This window comes from Cibotium barometz, chromosome 46, assembly GCF_041138505.1.
Source record: "Cibotium barometz isolate CiBa-2024 chromosome 46, ASM4113850v1, whole genome shotgun sequence".
NCBI classification, from domain to species: Eukaryota; Viridiplantae; Streptophyta; class Polypodiopsida; order Cyatheales; family Cibotiaceae; genus Cibotium; species Cibotium barometz.
Window position 1 is genome coordinate 22,682,764 of NC_141091.1, and position 14,706 is coordinate 22,697,469.

General features: G+C 42.5%; 1 long non-coding RNA gene and 1 other non-coding gene across 2 annotated transcripts in view; both read left to right on the top strand.

The window, feature by feature from the left end:
• Positions 1-11,406, top strand: part of LOC147612011 (uncharacterized) — a 72,427-nt gene extending 61,021 nt beyond the window's left edge. Inside the window, exon 3 of the long non-coding RNA XR_015263626.1 lies at positions 10,601-11,406. This is a non-coding gene — a long non-coding RNA (uncharacterized LOC147612011). The remainder of the gene's footprint in view (positions 1-10,600) is intronic.
• Positions 10,160-10,358, top strand: LOC147612013 (U2 spliceosomal RNA). The gene has a single exon (XR_015263718.1). It is a non-coding gene; the product is annotated as a U2 spliceosomal RNA (small nuclear RNA).
• Positions 11,407-14,706: the final 3,300 nt, after the last annotated feature.

The window sequence follows — 14,706 nt, forward strand, 5'->3', positions numbered from 1 at the left end:
GGCGTCCCAATTCTGGTAGGCACGAACCTACAAAGCTTGGTTAATCGATCCACGATTACCCAAATGGCATCATGTCCACGATTACCCAAATGGCATCATGTCCACGATTCGTTGTGGGCAAGCCCATTATAAAATCCATAGAGATACTTTCCCACTTTCCGTCGGGAATCTAGATAATGGATGCAGTAACCCGCCAGCTTTAAGATGTTCTGCTTTGTTCACTTGACACTTCTGACACTGCAGAACATAGTCAGTAACATCCTTGTGAAGTCCAGGCCAATAGAAATGCTTTCTTACGAGAGCATACGTTTTGCGAATGCCCGCATGACCTGCACTTGGACTATCATGACACTCAAAAAGAATTTGGCGCCTAGTGTCAATGGAACACAAACTCTCCCCTTGTGGAATAAGTATCCATCATCGATGGAAAAGTTTTTCCATCGCTGTAGTTCATCTTGTGATAAAGAAGAACCATGTGTGGAAGAACTGGGAACACTAGTGTGTGAGTCAGAGGGACCCCTCATTTGAACATGATTCCACACCTTTGAGTATGTTGAATCCTGCTTGCATTTGCCTCGTAATTCTAACAATTCGCTTTTCAACTCTGTGAATAACAGCGAATTAATCTCTGGCATACGACTCAAAGCATCAGCTACAATATTGTAACGTCCTTTGCGATAGCGTAGCTTGCAATCATACTCCTGAAGGATCTCAGCCCATCTGGCCTTTCGACCCTGCAAATCTATTTGGTTCATAAACCACTTTATGCTTTCGTGATCAAAAACAATCTCGAATTGCGTACCATATAAGTAATGTCGCCATTTTCGTAAGGCATATATGATGGCAAAGAGCTCACGCTCGTAAGCTGAGTAGTTTTGTTGAGCACGATTGAGCTTCTTGCTCTCATAGGCAACAGGATGACCATCTTGAATGAGAACCGCACCCATTGCCTTAGCACTGGCATCCGTTTCAATCACAAATGGTTTTTGAGGATCCACAATTGCCAAGATGGGAGCCGTAGCCAAAGCAACTTTAAGCTTATCAAAGCTACGTTGTTGCTCCTCACGCCATTGAAAGGTAATTGCCGCACCTTTCAATTGATCAGTCATGGGAGCGGCAATCTTTGCATAACCGTTCACATATTTGCGATAAAATCCTGCCATTCCCAAGAAGATTTGAAGTTCTTCCATACTTCAAGGTGTTGGCCATCGCATAATAGCATCAACCTTACTAGCATCCCATAGCAATTCCGTCTGCAGAAATTACATGACCTAGGTATTGTATGCTATCCTTGAGAAATTCGCACTTACTTTCTTTCGCGTAAAGTGCATTCTCGCGTAAAGTGCATTCTCGCGTAGTAACTGAAAAACTTTTCGTAAGTGTTCCAAATGCTCTTCTAAAGTCGAACTATAGACCAAAATGTCGTCAAGAAAGACAATGACAAATTTGCCTAACTACGGCCTTAGTACGCTATCCATAAGCGTCATAAACGTTACCGGGGCATTAGTAAGCCCAAACGGCATAACCAAAAACTCATAGTGTCCAAAGCGAGTCCGGAACGCAGTCTTGGTTATATCATCAGCGTTAATACGCACTTGATGATATCCTGAATGTAAATAAATTTTAGAAAAATACTTCGCACCTTTGAGTTGATCAAACAACTCATCTATCCTAGGTAGCGGGTATTTGTTCTTAATTGTTACCGCATTCAAGGAGCGATAATCTACACACATGGATCCATCCTTTTTCTTCACCAAAAGAATGGGCGATGCCCATGGTGAAGCACTATTGGCGAATGAAGCCCTTACTAAGGTAGTCAGCAAGCTGACGTTCCACCTCAGCTGCTTCAGTCGCACTAAGCCTGTACGACGGCTTACTAATTGGTTTGGTGCCCGGAACGACATCAATGCGATGAGGCAAAGCTCGTTCGGGTGGCAAACCCTCAGGCAAATCATTAGGAAAAATATCTTTAAATTCTTGTAACAGTTGTTGCAAAGACAAAGCATTAACTGGTTGCTTAAGATTATTTAAAGAGATTTTAGAAGAAGGTAAAGAGAAAGAAGGCATCGCTGAGGAAGATTCATTTGAAGAAGAAACATCATGCACATCAAACCCACTAGTTTGCGACACACAATAACAAAAATAGACTTCTTCTATTTGATTACTATGCTCCAAAAAGAGAGTTTGGCATTACATATGAGTGGTGTTGGGGGTACATCACGTTCCCCAATAAGTAAAACATGCTTACCATTGGCCTCAAACGTAAACGTATTATGTTCATAACTCCTTTTAAGTGATGACCCTAACCCATACAACCACTCCCGTCCTAAGATGACATCCGCACGAGACATATTCATCACTTGGAAGTCAAGAACCATAGTGTGTTTTTGCACAAACACAGGCACTTGCCGTACTAGAGTATCCCACACATCGTGATCATCCCCTTGAATGGTGGACACCACATAACGATGAGAACTCTTTGTCTCCGGCAACTTTAATTTCTTAACTAATGCATAGTTTAAGAAATTGTGCGTGGCACCATCATCAATGAGAAACGTACTCGATGGCCATAAATGGTGCCATGCATACGGACCAAATCATGTGGTCCAACTGTCTCTTGCTACATAGATGCAGTGAGATTACACTCATGAATCTCAGCGGCAGTGTGCGAAACCTCTACCGCCGCAGAATACTTAGGATCAGCATCCAAGGGAAGCGTTTGCACCATGTGTACAGCCTTCTCCTTGACCTTATCCTTATTCTTGCGAGGCAACTGTGGACAATTTTTCTTCTCATGATCACTACCTAAGCAATGATAACATAGTTTCTCCTTCTTGGCCCGTTCATAGTCTTGTGGAGACAACGGACCACTTGACCCTTTAGACTTCTTTGTGGTTTCAGTAGAATTGCTGGCAAGTTTACGCTTATTAGCATTAAATTGCGAGCCATTGAATTTGGCCGGTCTATCCATGCCCTTCTTATCCATGGTGTCATCAAAGATAAGGGCACTTTGGATAACCGCTTCCAAAGTTTTAGGATACTGGGTTTTAACCTTTGCCTGATATTCTTTATCAAGGCCTCTAACAAACCCACAAACCTTTTGAAAGTTGTCCAAACCGTCTAGCTTGAGAATGACTTCACGGTATTTGGACACATACTGATTAAGTGTAAGACCTTCCATCTTGCACTTGTCCCAGGCTGTCCAACTCCGATCTTTCTCGTTTTGCGGTAAGAACTCCTTTTTAAAAGCTACCGCAAACTCCTCCCAAGTCTTAGGGCGAGTTTCAATAGGTAGACTCATCCACCACTTGTAGGCTTTACCTTCAAGTGTGAGACTCGTCTCAGTGGCCATAACAGCAGCAGCGGGAGTGCGGCGTAAGCGATGCAAGTCCGTTCACTTGTGTAAAAATGTATGGACCGCATCCTTGTTACGATCGCGCTCCTCTCCCTTAAACACGGGCGGCTTCACGTTTTTCAACATAGCCCCTTCCTGCATTGCAGAGGGTGCAATAGATTCTACTGTAGGATTTGGAACAAGAGGAGGCATAACTATCGGAATAGGCCCTCCACTTGCCGCCACCGATCCACTTGCAAAACGTGCCATAAATTCAGTAAAAAGCGTGCTCATGTTTGTGAGATTGGTATTGACATTTGTTATAGTATGCCCAAGGCGGCGACCAAGGCAATCCAGCAGTCCTAGAAGGCGATCGGTGAGCGATCGTTGGCGCGCCGTTGGCGAGCGCGCGAGAATTCTCCCTTACTTGAGTGGCACAAGGGGGAGGCTTCACCATCCAAGGAGTGGGGTTTTGAACCCACCACCTCAAGCTCCAAGGCAAGTGTGCTAGCCACTTCACCTTTTCACTTGTGTTGTTCTTCTCTTCAAAAGAACTCTACTTATTCTTTCAAGGGAGGACACAAACTACAAGGAAAGTGACACAAACTACAAGGAAAGTGACCTTTTCACCTTCAACTTTCCTTCTTTCAATTTGTGAGAGGAGTTTTCTATGCTCCAAGTTTGGAAGTTTTTGGTGGACGGATCCTCAACGACATGCTACATGCAACACACTTTTTTGCATGCATGTGTTGATTGACGACTCAAGTGGTGATTTCTTCTCGATTTTCGTGCGCATGCAAGAGGAATTCTTCTACGACGCTTCAATTGGAGTTCGCTTTTGTTCTCTATTTGTAAGCAGGTGCATACCATGGCCTCAGCGGAACCGTCTCATGTTCACTTCGATTTTGAGAATGATATGCATGATGTTAGTGAGGCACACCCTTTGGGTGGTGGTGTGGGTGATTCGCAACAGGCCGTTGCGCCTGATCGGGATGACAACATGACCGATGCCGAAAGGGGTGCGAGTCCAATAGACGATTATGGTTTGGTAGACACGTTAGAGTTTGGGCGTCTCACTTCAAGGGTAGTTGCACTTGAGCGCACTATAACAAATGTCAATACCAATCTCACAAACATGAGCACACTTTTTACTGAATTTATGGCACGTTTTGCAAGTGGATCGGCAGCAAGTGGAGGGCCTATTCCGATAGTTATGCCTCCTCTTGTTCCAAATCCTACAGTAGAATCTATTGCACCATCTGCAACGCAGGAAGGGGCTATGTTGAAAAACGTGAAGCCGCCTGTGTTTAAGGGAGAGGAGCACGATCGTAACAAGGATGCGGTCCATACATTTTTACACAAGTGGACGGACTTGCATCGCTTACGCCGCACTCCCGCTGCTGTTATGGTCACTGAGACGAGTCTCACAGTTGAAGGTAAAGCCTACAAGTGGTGGATGAGTCTACCTATTGAAACTCGCCCTAAGACTTGGGAGGAGTTTGCGGTAGCTTTTAAAAAGGAGTTCTTACCGCAAAACGAGAAAGATCGGAGTTTGGACAGCCTGGGACAAGTGCAAGATGGAAGGTCTTACACCTAATCAGTATGTGTACAAATACCGTGAAGTCATTCTCAAGCTAGACGGTTTGGACGACTTTCAAAAGGTTCATGGGTTTGTTAGAATATCAGGCAAAGGTTAAAACCCAGTATCCTAAAACTTTGGAAGCGGCTATCCAAAGTGCCCTTATCTTTGATGACACCATGGATAAGAAGGGCATGGATAGACCAGCCAAATTCAATGGCTCGCAATTTAATGCTAATAAGCGTAAACTTGCCAGCAATTCTACTGAAACCACAAAGAAGTCTAAAGGGTCAAGTGGTCCGTTGTCTCCACAAGACTATGAACGGGCCGCCAAGAAGGAGAAACTATGTTATCATTGCTTAGGTAGTGATCATGAGAAGAAAAATTGTCCACAGTTGCCTCACAAGAATAAGGATAAGGTCAAGGAGAAGGCTGTACACATGGTGCAAACGCTTCCCTTGGATGCTGATCCTAAGTATTCTGCGGTAGAGGTTTCGCACACTGCCGCCGAGATGCATGAGTGTAATCTCACTGCATCTATGTGGCAAGAGACAGTTGGACCACATGATTTGGTCCGTATGCATGGCTCCATTTATGGCCATCGAGTACGTTTCTCATTGATGATGGTGCCACGCACAATTTCTTAAACTATGCATTAGTTAAGAAATTAAAGTTGCCGGAGACAAAGAGTTCTCATCGTTATGTGGTGTCCACCATTCAAGGGGATGATCACGATGTGTGGGATACTCTAGTATGGCAAGTGCCTGTGTTTGTGCAAGAACACACTATGGTTCTTGACTTCCAAGTGATGAATATGTCTCGTGCGGATGTCATCTTAGGACGGGAGTGGTTGTATGGGTTAGGGTCATCACTCAAAAGGAGTTATGAACATAATACGTTTACGTTTGAGGCCAATGGTAAGCATGTTTTACTTATTGGGGAACGTGATGTACCCCCAACACCACTCATATGTAATGCCGAACTCTCTTTTTGGAGCATAGTAATCAAATAGAAGAAGTCTATTTTTGTTATTGTGTGTCGCAAACTAGTGGGTTTGATGTGCATGATGTTTCTTCTTCAAATGAATCTTCCTCAGCGATGCCTTCTTTCTCTTTACCTTCTTCTAAAATCTCTTTAAATAATCTTAAGCAACAGTTAATGCTTTGTCTTTGCAACAACTGTTACAAGAATTTAAAGATATTTTTCCTAATGATTTAGCAGAGGGTTTGCCACCCGAACGAGCTTTGCCTCATCGCATTGATGTCGTTCCGGGCACCAAACCAATTAGTAAGCCGTCGTACAGGCTTAGTGTGACTGAAGCAGCTGAGGTGGAACGTCAGCTTGCTGATTACCTTAGTAAGGGCTTCATTCGCCATAGTGCTTCACCATGGGCATCGCCCATTCTTTTGGTGAAGAAAAAGGATGGATCCATGCGCATGTGTGTGGATTATCGCTCCTTGAATGCGGTAACCATTAAGAACAAATACCCGCTACCTAAGATAGATGAGTTGTTTGATCAACTCAAAGGTGCGAAGTATTTTTCTAAAATTGATTTACGTTCAGGATATCATCAAGTGCGTATTAACACTGATGATATAACCAAGACTCGCTTTGGACACTATGAGTTTTTGGTTATGCCGTTTGGGCTTACTAATGCCCCGGCAACGTTTATGACGCTTATGGATAGCGTAAGCCGTTTGAGGAAACGCCTTATGGGTCATGAAAGGTTGGTGGATGATTCTTTCTTGGTAGAATATGTGGAACCCCCAATACTGCCTCATGAACCAGAAAGAGTATTGGATTACCACATGTTACGTACTCGCCACCAAGTTCGAAAACAAGCTCTTATCAAGTGGAAGGACCGTCCAGAGGAAGGCTCCACTTGGGAAAACATTAGTGTGATGAGGAAACGTTTCCCCACTTTTGTTTTCGAGGAAGAAAACTCTTTTCGAAGGGGGGAGTAATGTCAGGACTATGGTCCTACGGAAGTCGAACCCTAGCATAAGTTAATAGCTTTCGGAGTCTCGAGAGTATTATTAGTGCTAGCGGGGTTCAGGGGTTAATGGGCGTTAGGGTTTGGTCGATGTGTGTACACATCTAAGTTAGCACGGCTCTTAAGTAAGATGGGCGGCCGGGCTAGGAGGTGTGGACACAGGCTAGGGTTTTGGTATAAAACCCAACGAGAAACCCTAACTCGTCATTATATGGTTGGGAGGTGAACCGACTTCCACCCTCTCTTCTTCTCCACGCCTAGGCTATGGCGGCTTGAGGAAGACGCAGCCGTAGAAGCGGAGGCGTCACACGGGTGTTATGAGTAATAATTCTTGTAATCTATCAACTTCGAAGGTTTATGCGACGGTCAAGAAACTTCTCTACAAAATTGAGCATTCAACACCAAGCCTAGAAGTGTAGCATGCTTGTGATTGAGAGGCAATACTGATAAGTGTTGTGATGATCTTCCCTTTAACTATATAGAAAGGATTACTCCTCGGTTGATAATATCCAAGCGTCCGCTGTGGTGGCCGTACGGGTCGACGGCGCTCGCTATATGGGCTGTTCACGCAGGCGGGTGTTATGAGTAATAATTCTTGTAATCTATCAACTTCGAAGGTTTATGCGACGGTCAAGAAACTTCTCTACAAAATTGAGCATTCAACACCAAGCCTAGAAGTGTAGCATGCTTGTGATTGAGAGGCAATACTGATAAGTGTTGTAATGATCTTCCTTTTAACTATATAAAAAGGATTACTCCTCGGTTGACAAAATCCATCTCTAATTATTTTACAAACTATTCACCCAAACATGTGGTTTTTCCAAGCTCATTGAGATGGTAAAGTGTTAATCTAGGTCCCTTTGAGTAAGATTTTGTTAGCACGCTAGTGGGGTGATTGTAGCACTAATAACTATACTTCAGGTATTGCTTTTGGTACGTTGAGAACACATTATGGGCTAGCCCTTTCATGTTATTAGACACTTGTCAAGCCCCTCCATTGTTCATTTATCTAGACGTGGTGAAAGTGGGCTTCTTTAGGACCACCTTGAAGCACACTCATATTGGTGGCTTTGTGAACATGGTAAAAGATTCGTATGAGTTAAGGTGTCCATATAGAATGGTTTTGTAGTACTAAGCCGCCACACGCATTAATACTTAGGTAATGGCACTCTTACTAAAGCACATGAAGCAATTCAAAAGCCAAGATAATGAACGCAATATAGAGGAAAGGTACAAACATACTTTATAGCAAGTAAGCAATCTCACTCGCAAGTCACACATGTACTGCTGACTAGCACAAGATAACATTAGGGCTCAAAATGTGATATTACAAAGACTTTTTTAGGGTTGAAAATGTGAGATTTATTTTATTTAATCCAATGAGTTAACATGCTCCCCTTTTTTTATTAAATCTTCCCTTTAATTATATAGAAAGGCTGAATTACTCCTTGGTCAACAATGTCCATCTCTAGCTATTTTATAAACTATTCATCAACAAAAAATGTGGTTTTCTTGGCCTCATGGAGATGGTAAAGTGTTAATCTAGGTGCCTTTGAGTATGATTTCAGTATAGCCAATTGTAGCACTAATACCTTCTACAACATTGGCTATGGCCAATCCTATCATATTCTTTGACACTCGTCAAGCCTCTCCATTCTTCATTTATCGAGACATGGTAAAAGTGGGCTTCACTAAGACCACCTTCATGCACACTAATGTTGGTGGCTTTATCGACATTGGTGTAAGTTTCGTGCCAATTACAGTGTCCATATAGAATGGTTGTGTAGTTCTAGCCACACGTAATGATATTTAGGTACTAGCACTCTTACTAAAGCACACAATGATTTAAAAGCCATAAAGAAGGATAAAAACAAGTAAGAAATTCCACTCTCGACTCACACAATACTGATGACTAGCACAAGATAACATTAGGGCTCAAAAGGTGATATTACACAGAGTTTGGTAATGAGAATGTGATATTTAGGCTATTTTAACGAATGAGTTAACATGCTCCCCTTTTTATTATGATTCCATCTTCAAATTGGTCATATGAGTGTATAAAAATATCTAGTACAAAGGGTATAATGAATAATAATGTTGTGTGGCTCTTTACTTGAAGTAGAGCATAGGTGCCCACATAAGTGTGTTTGTATCATATCTTCAAAGAGTATTATAAGCAGTGCCATCATGCCACGAATCTCGAGCTTATGGAAATATGCTATTACTTGTCTCAGAAGTTGGCCCTTTATTCAAGTGAAACATTGTACAATTCAAGTTGGGGCTGTTTTTAGATAGGTTGCAATCCCATATTTGCTTTTGTAATTACATCACGGGTCTTGTTAGGCATGCGATAGTGTCCTGTTGAATCTTCCACGTGCCGATACCTCCATATGGAGAGAAGAACCCTGTGATTGCTTTAGCTCTGCCATTTTGACTTGTAGCACCTTATAGTAGCCAATGTTTTAAACTCTCTCTCTCTCTCTCTCTCTCTCTCTCTCTCTCTCTCTCTCTCTCCTCGATCACAAAAGTAAGGAGTTCAATGGGTCGTATCACTCCGAATCAACGAATTGTGGAGGATCAACTTCTTCATCTTCGTGTACGGTTATAAGTTTAGGGCATAGCTATATCTACATGCAATGAGAAGGTGTGTTTGTGAACTCGTGCCCTTCCTTGGGCTTGTTTATAACAACGGGGGAGGATTGTCTTGAGGAGTGCTATACAGTCATCATCATCAATGGTAATGTCATCTCATTAGCACGCTATATGGTGGGCCGATTGTAGCACCAATACCTTCTACAAGACTTGAGGAGGAGGTATAGCTCTCTCGGTATGCCGATAACACATCATGCTCTTTGACAGTCGGGGGGCAAACGCCTCTCCATTCTTCATTTATCTAGACGTAGCGGTGGTGGGAAGCACACTAACGTTGGTGGCTTTATCGGAGATTCATGGGTGTCCACATATAGTACGCAATTAATAGTTAGGTATTGGCACCCTTACTATAATAGCGATGCAAAAGCCATGATAATGAGCGCATCCCTATCCTTCAAGTCTCTAGTGGATGGTTATGAAAAGTGCATGATCATTCTAATTTCTCGAGTCACTCGGAGGTGGTTGCTCGATGACTTTATGTCTGTGGCCTTACAAAGCATATGCATGGAATAGCAGGTGAGGGATCCGCCTTTTTATCCCATAGGGCGGGCTGGACTGCGAGGGCTGGTATAAAATCCATAGGGGTGAGCCGTGGTGTCTCATACCTTTCTCGGCCTTTTGGCTAAGATCAAGTGTAGTATCTGTTCTTATCAGTTTAATATCTGATACGTGGCCCATCGGGCCACATGATATTAACCTAATTTCTTTCATGGGGGCAGCCCCCTCCCGGCAGCTTGCTGCCCGGGGGCTGCGCGCGTCGCCTCTGTATTGCACTGCCTCAGAGGCCCGGCGCACCCCCCTACCAAAATAAAATCCCAAAGTGGAAAGAAAGCGCGCGGGGCCTCGTTCTTGGTGTTTCCGATTATATTTTTTATTTTGGCCCCCACAGCCGGTGCAGAAGAACGAGGGAACGCCGGAGGAGCATATGTGAGATTCAACAACAGTTGCAGAGAAAATCATGTGTGCCAGTAAAATCCTCCTCATACATGACACGATTGACTCTCAACTCTCAGCTATGCTTCTGCTCTTGCTACCCCTCCAGGTTCCTTACCCCAAGTGATAAAAGTACTTAACAACAGTGGCTACTACCAGCAAGGCGATTCTAGTGATGTGATTGTTGTTAGCCGTATACATGATGAAGCCAATGGAAGAACAGCTGGGCGAAGAGCAACCAACACGGAACCAGAGCTGTTGTGCTTGCCATTTGACGCTTGCCAAGGAGGCCTCTCGATCTACTATTGTCACAATGGTTTTGCCTCCTTGATTAAATCGGTACAAGGTAGCTCCAAGCTAATGTTTCAATAGGTCGAAATCGATATTCAAGCTAAGGTTTCTTGTGCTTAGTTTTGTCCTCCAATGCAACCACTCTAGGTTATTATTCTGGTTTCAATTGCTAGTTCTCTTTTACCTATGGCTAGATCGCATCATGAATAAGTTTTTGCATGACATTTTGAAGCTTGTACCAAGTAAAAGAAACAAAGAGCATAGAAATTTCAGAAGACCATCAAGCACAAGCTACATGGTATGCACACTAGGAACGCAATAAATGACCTTTTGGATGGCTTTTTGGCAAGCTACCCCTCTAGGTTCCTTACCCCAAGTGACACTTAACAGTGGCTACTACCAGCACCCTTGTTGGAAGGCGATGCTATGATGTGATTCCTAGTCGAATACATGAAACCAATGGAAGAACAACTGGGCAAAGAGCAACATGGCACTACAGTTGTGCTCCATTGAGGTAGATCATGGATAGGCTGAAGACAATTGATACCAATGAGAATGCGTTGCCATGCTTCATCGATTTTTTAAAAGCATCGTTCATAGCTCAAGTCAACCATCTATGAGAAAACATCGAGTATGATGGCAAGCTAGACTCCAACACTTGGCATTCTAGGTGTATCGGTTTGAAGCATGGGAGAAGATCACAACATAAGGCCCGATAGCATAAGGAACTGATTATGATTGCCAGTGTGCCAAATTTGAGGGAACCAAGATAGGGCCCCTAGTAGCACAAGGAACCGATTATGATTGCCAGTGTGGCAAATTTGAGGGACCCCATCACTTCAGAATCTTGACCGCGTCGAGGGTTTTACAACAAAACTCATAATGAAAAACTCACCTTTGCTAATAAGGTCACCCATTGCTTTGTACTTGCTGAAGTTTGAAAGGGACAAGATGGGTACTTTCATAGATTGGACGTTTGTCAAGGTCATGAATATGACATAACGTGGAGTTGACATACAATTGTGGAAGACTTGAAATTCCAATGTGTCAAACTTGTTTAACAAGGGGTACCCCCAAGGGTCTTCTCGGACGCCAAGTCCTTGGTGTCACCTACATCACGCAAGTGAGTACCACATGAACATGCTTCCTACTTGCAGTCACTTTCTAGGCAAGTAGGTGAAACATTATGGCTTATTCAGGGCTGTTTTGACAGCCCAATAGGTGCCCAGAGGTGCCCATGACATGCACCAATAATTGGGACAAAAGTTGAGCACAATAGGAATTGACCTTTTCGATGACTTTTTGGGGTCATGAAAGGATGGCTGGCTAGCTTCAACAAACACTATGAAAGTGTAGTTTAAAGTTCATTGTAGGCATCTCATATCATTAGTTATTGCACGCATATAGGGTCATACAATTGTTTGTTTGCAGCATTTAGCCTTGAATGCAAGTAGCATTTGGAAATACGTATGCATAATGAGGATCTCTATGTTTTGTATTATACTTTAGATTAAGTCGATTTCCAATGTTGTCTTTTGTGTGTTTGTAAGATAAGTTTGATTAGCATTGATCTCGTGCACTTAGCATTAATCTCATGGGACACTTGGCACAAAGAGTTCCTCCAGGTTTGTTATAATAATTAAAATCCTCTAGTTAATTTGCATAGGGAGCTACTCCAAGTTTGTTGTAGTAACGAAGTCTCCAGTATCCAGTGCAGTAACTAAGCTCTCCATGGCCACAAACATCATGTTTCTTCTACCACGTAGTCACGCATAGTTAATGCAAATGCACCGCCGCTAACTCTAGCCCCACTTTTTCTACAATCGTATATTCGATCGTCCCAATTGATGCTTCCGTCTGATGCCAAGGTGGAGGGAAACTCCACTAAGATAAGAGAAAAGATGGTTTCACACGGGAAGGTTCGAGAAGGTCTTACAGAAGACGCGTAAGCCATAGTCAAGTGTAACTTCAACATCACAAAGGATGTCGTCTTTGAGTGAGTTTCCTAGTGAGCTCGTGTACTCTTTAGTAGACAAGTCATAATGGTTTTTCCTTGCGTATGAATCCTTTGATTAAATCGGTACAATGTAGCTCCAAGTTAATGATGAACTTGTGTGGAAATCAAGTTAATGTTTCAATAGGTGGAAATTGTGTGGAAATCGATATTCAAGCTAAGGTTTCTTGTGCTTAGTTTTTTCCTCCAATGCAACCACTATAGGTTATTATTCTTGACATTGTGGTTTCAATTGCTAGTTCTCATTTACCTATGGTTAGATCACATCAATAAGTCTTTGGATGATATTTTTAAGTTTGTACCAGGCACAAGAAGAAAAGAGCATAGAAATTTCAGAAGACCATCAAGCACAAGCAATATAGTATGCATGATAGGAACACAACAAATGACCTTTTGGATGACTTTTTGAGGTGGCCAAGTTGAACCCAACCAGTAGCAACAAACCCTATAAGAGGGTAGCTTAGAGTTCATTTTAGGCATCTCATATCATCTTCTCATACAGGGTGAAAACAAGTATATGTTGTAGCCTTAAGCCTGAAAGCAAGTAGCATTTGGAGATAGGTATGTGTAATGAGAATCTCATTTGGAGATAATTACAAAGCTATGAACTAACAAGTTATTTATGTATGCATAACAAAAATCTCATCCAAGATCTAAGTTCATGATCGTAAATACTTGTGTTTTGTATTATATAGACCATTAAATCTATTTCTCATTGTCTCATGTGCAAGGTAATTTTGATTAGCATTAATCTCACATGCACCACTAATCAACATTTTAATTCTTTTTGTTGCTTCTCTCATGGGACACTTGGCACAATGAGCTACTCTCAAGTTTGCTATAGAAACTAAGCCCTCTGCCAAGATCAACTCTAGGTCTTGTTTTACGCATTTTAATTGAATGGAAAGCATGAAAATCTTGTTACCCACCGGTCTTAGGTGAACGAAACATGTGCTTTGATACCACATGTGAGGTCCCCCCACATGGGCTAAACAAGAAAGTAACTAAAAGTCCACACATGGGGTACTTACGTCTATTGAGGGCTGACTAGAATGTCATACCACCTCAATCGATTGACGTAATGGACATCCGACTACCTCGTACCGCCCACATCAAGTGACTAACAGAGTACAATAACGACACGCAAATATATAAAAAAAAATCAAAAATTTCTTTAAATATAGCATCACAATAAAAGTACATACATCTAACTAGCGTCAAAAGCAAGACAGCACTTCACTAGACTTGACCAAGATGACACTTGACCAAGATGACACTTGACCAAACTTGACCAAGATAATTAGCTTGACTAGACCATGACAACTCACACAAAGAAGCTCGATATAGCATCACAATAAAAGTACAGCCATCTAACTAGTGTCAACCAAGACAGCAACCAAGATGATACTTGACCAAACTTGACCAAGATAATTAGCTTGAGTAGACCATAACAACTCACACAAAGAAGCTCGAGACTAATCAAGGCCACCCTTCCATTTGCTTCTCCCATAGACCAGGTGGCCATCTACTTCTCACAGGTGCGAGTTGCCACTCATAGGGTTAGCCGATAATTAATTACCCATCACCAAAGTCCCCGCAACTGCTCGAGTCCACCCATCCACATACCCTATCCTCGGGACGCACCGTACTCCCCCCCTCACTAACCAACCGGTGAATCAATCGAGGGAGTATACAATCAATTCGGGGACTAAAGTTGCATGACCCCCTTGTTCTATAACCATTGACCCCGTATCATCATTGATAGATTCATCATTGTAAAGGTTTGTTGTAAAAATCAACAAGATACTAATAGTTCATCATGAAACAATCACATAATATCGACATAGGTATCAATCATGTGCATAGAATCTCGAACATATTCTCACGCATCAAAAAGCATAAAAGCAATG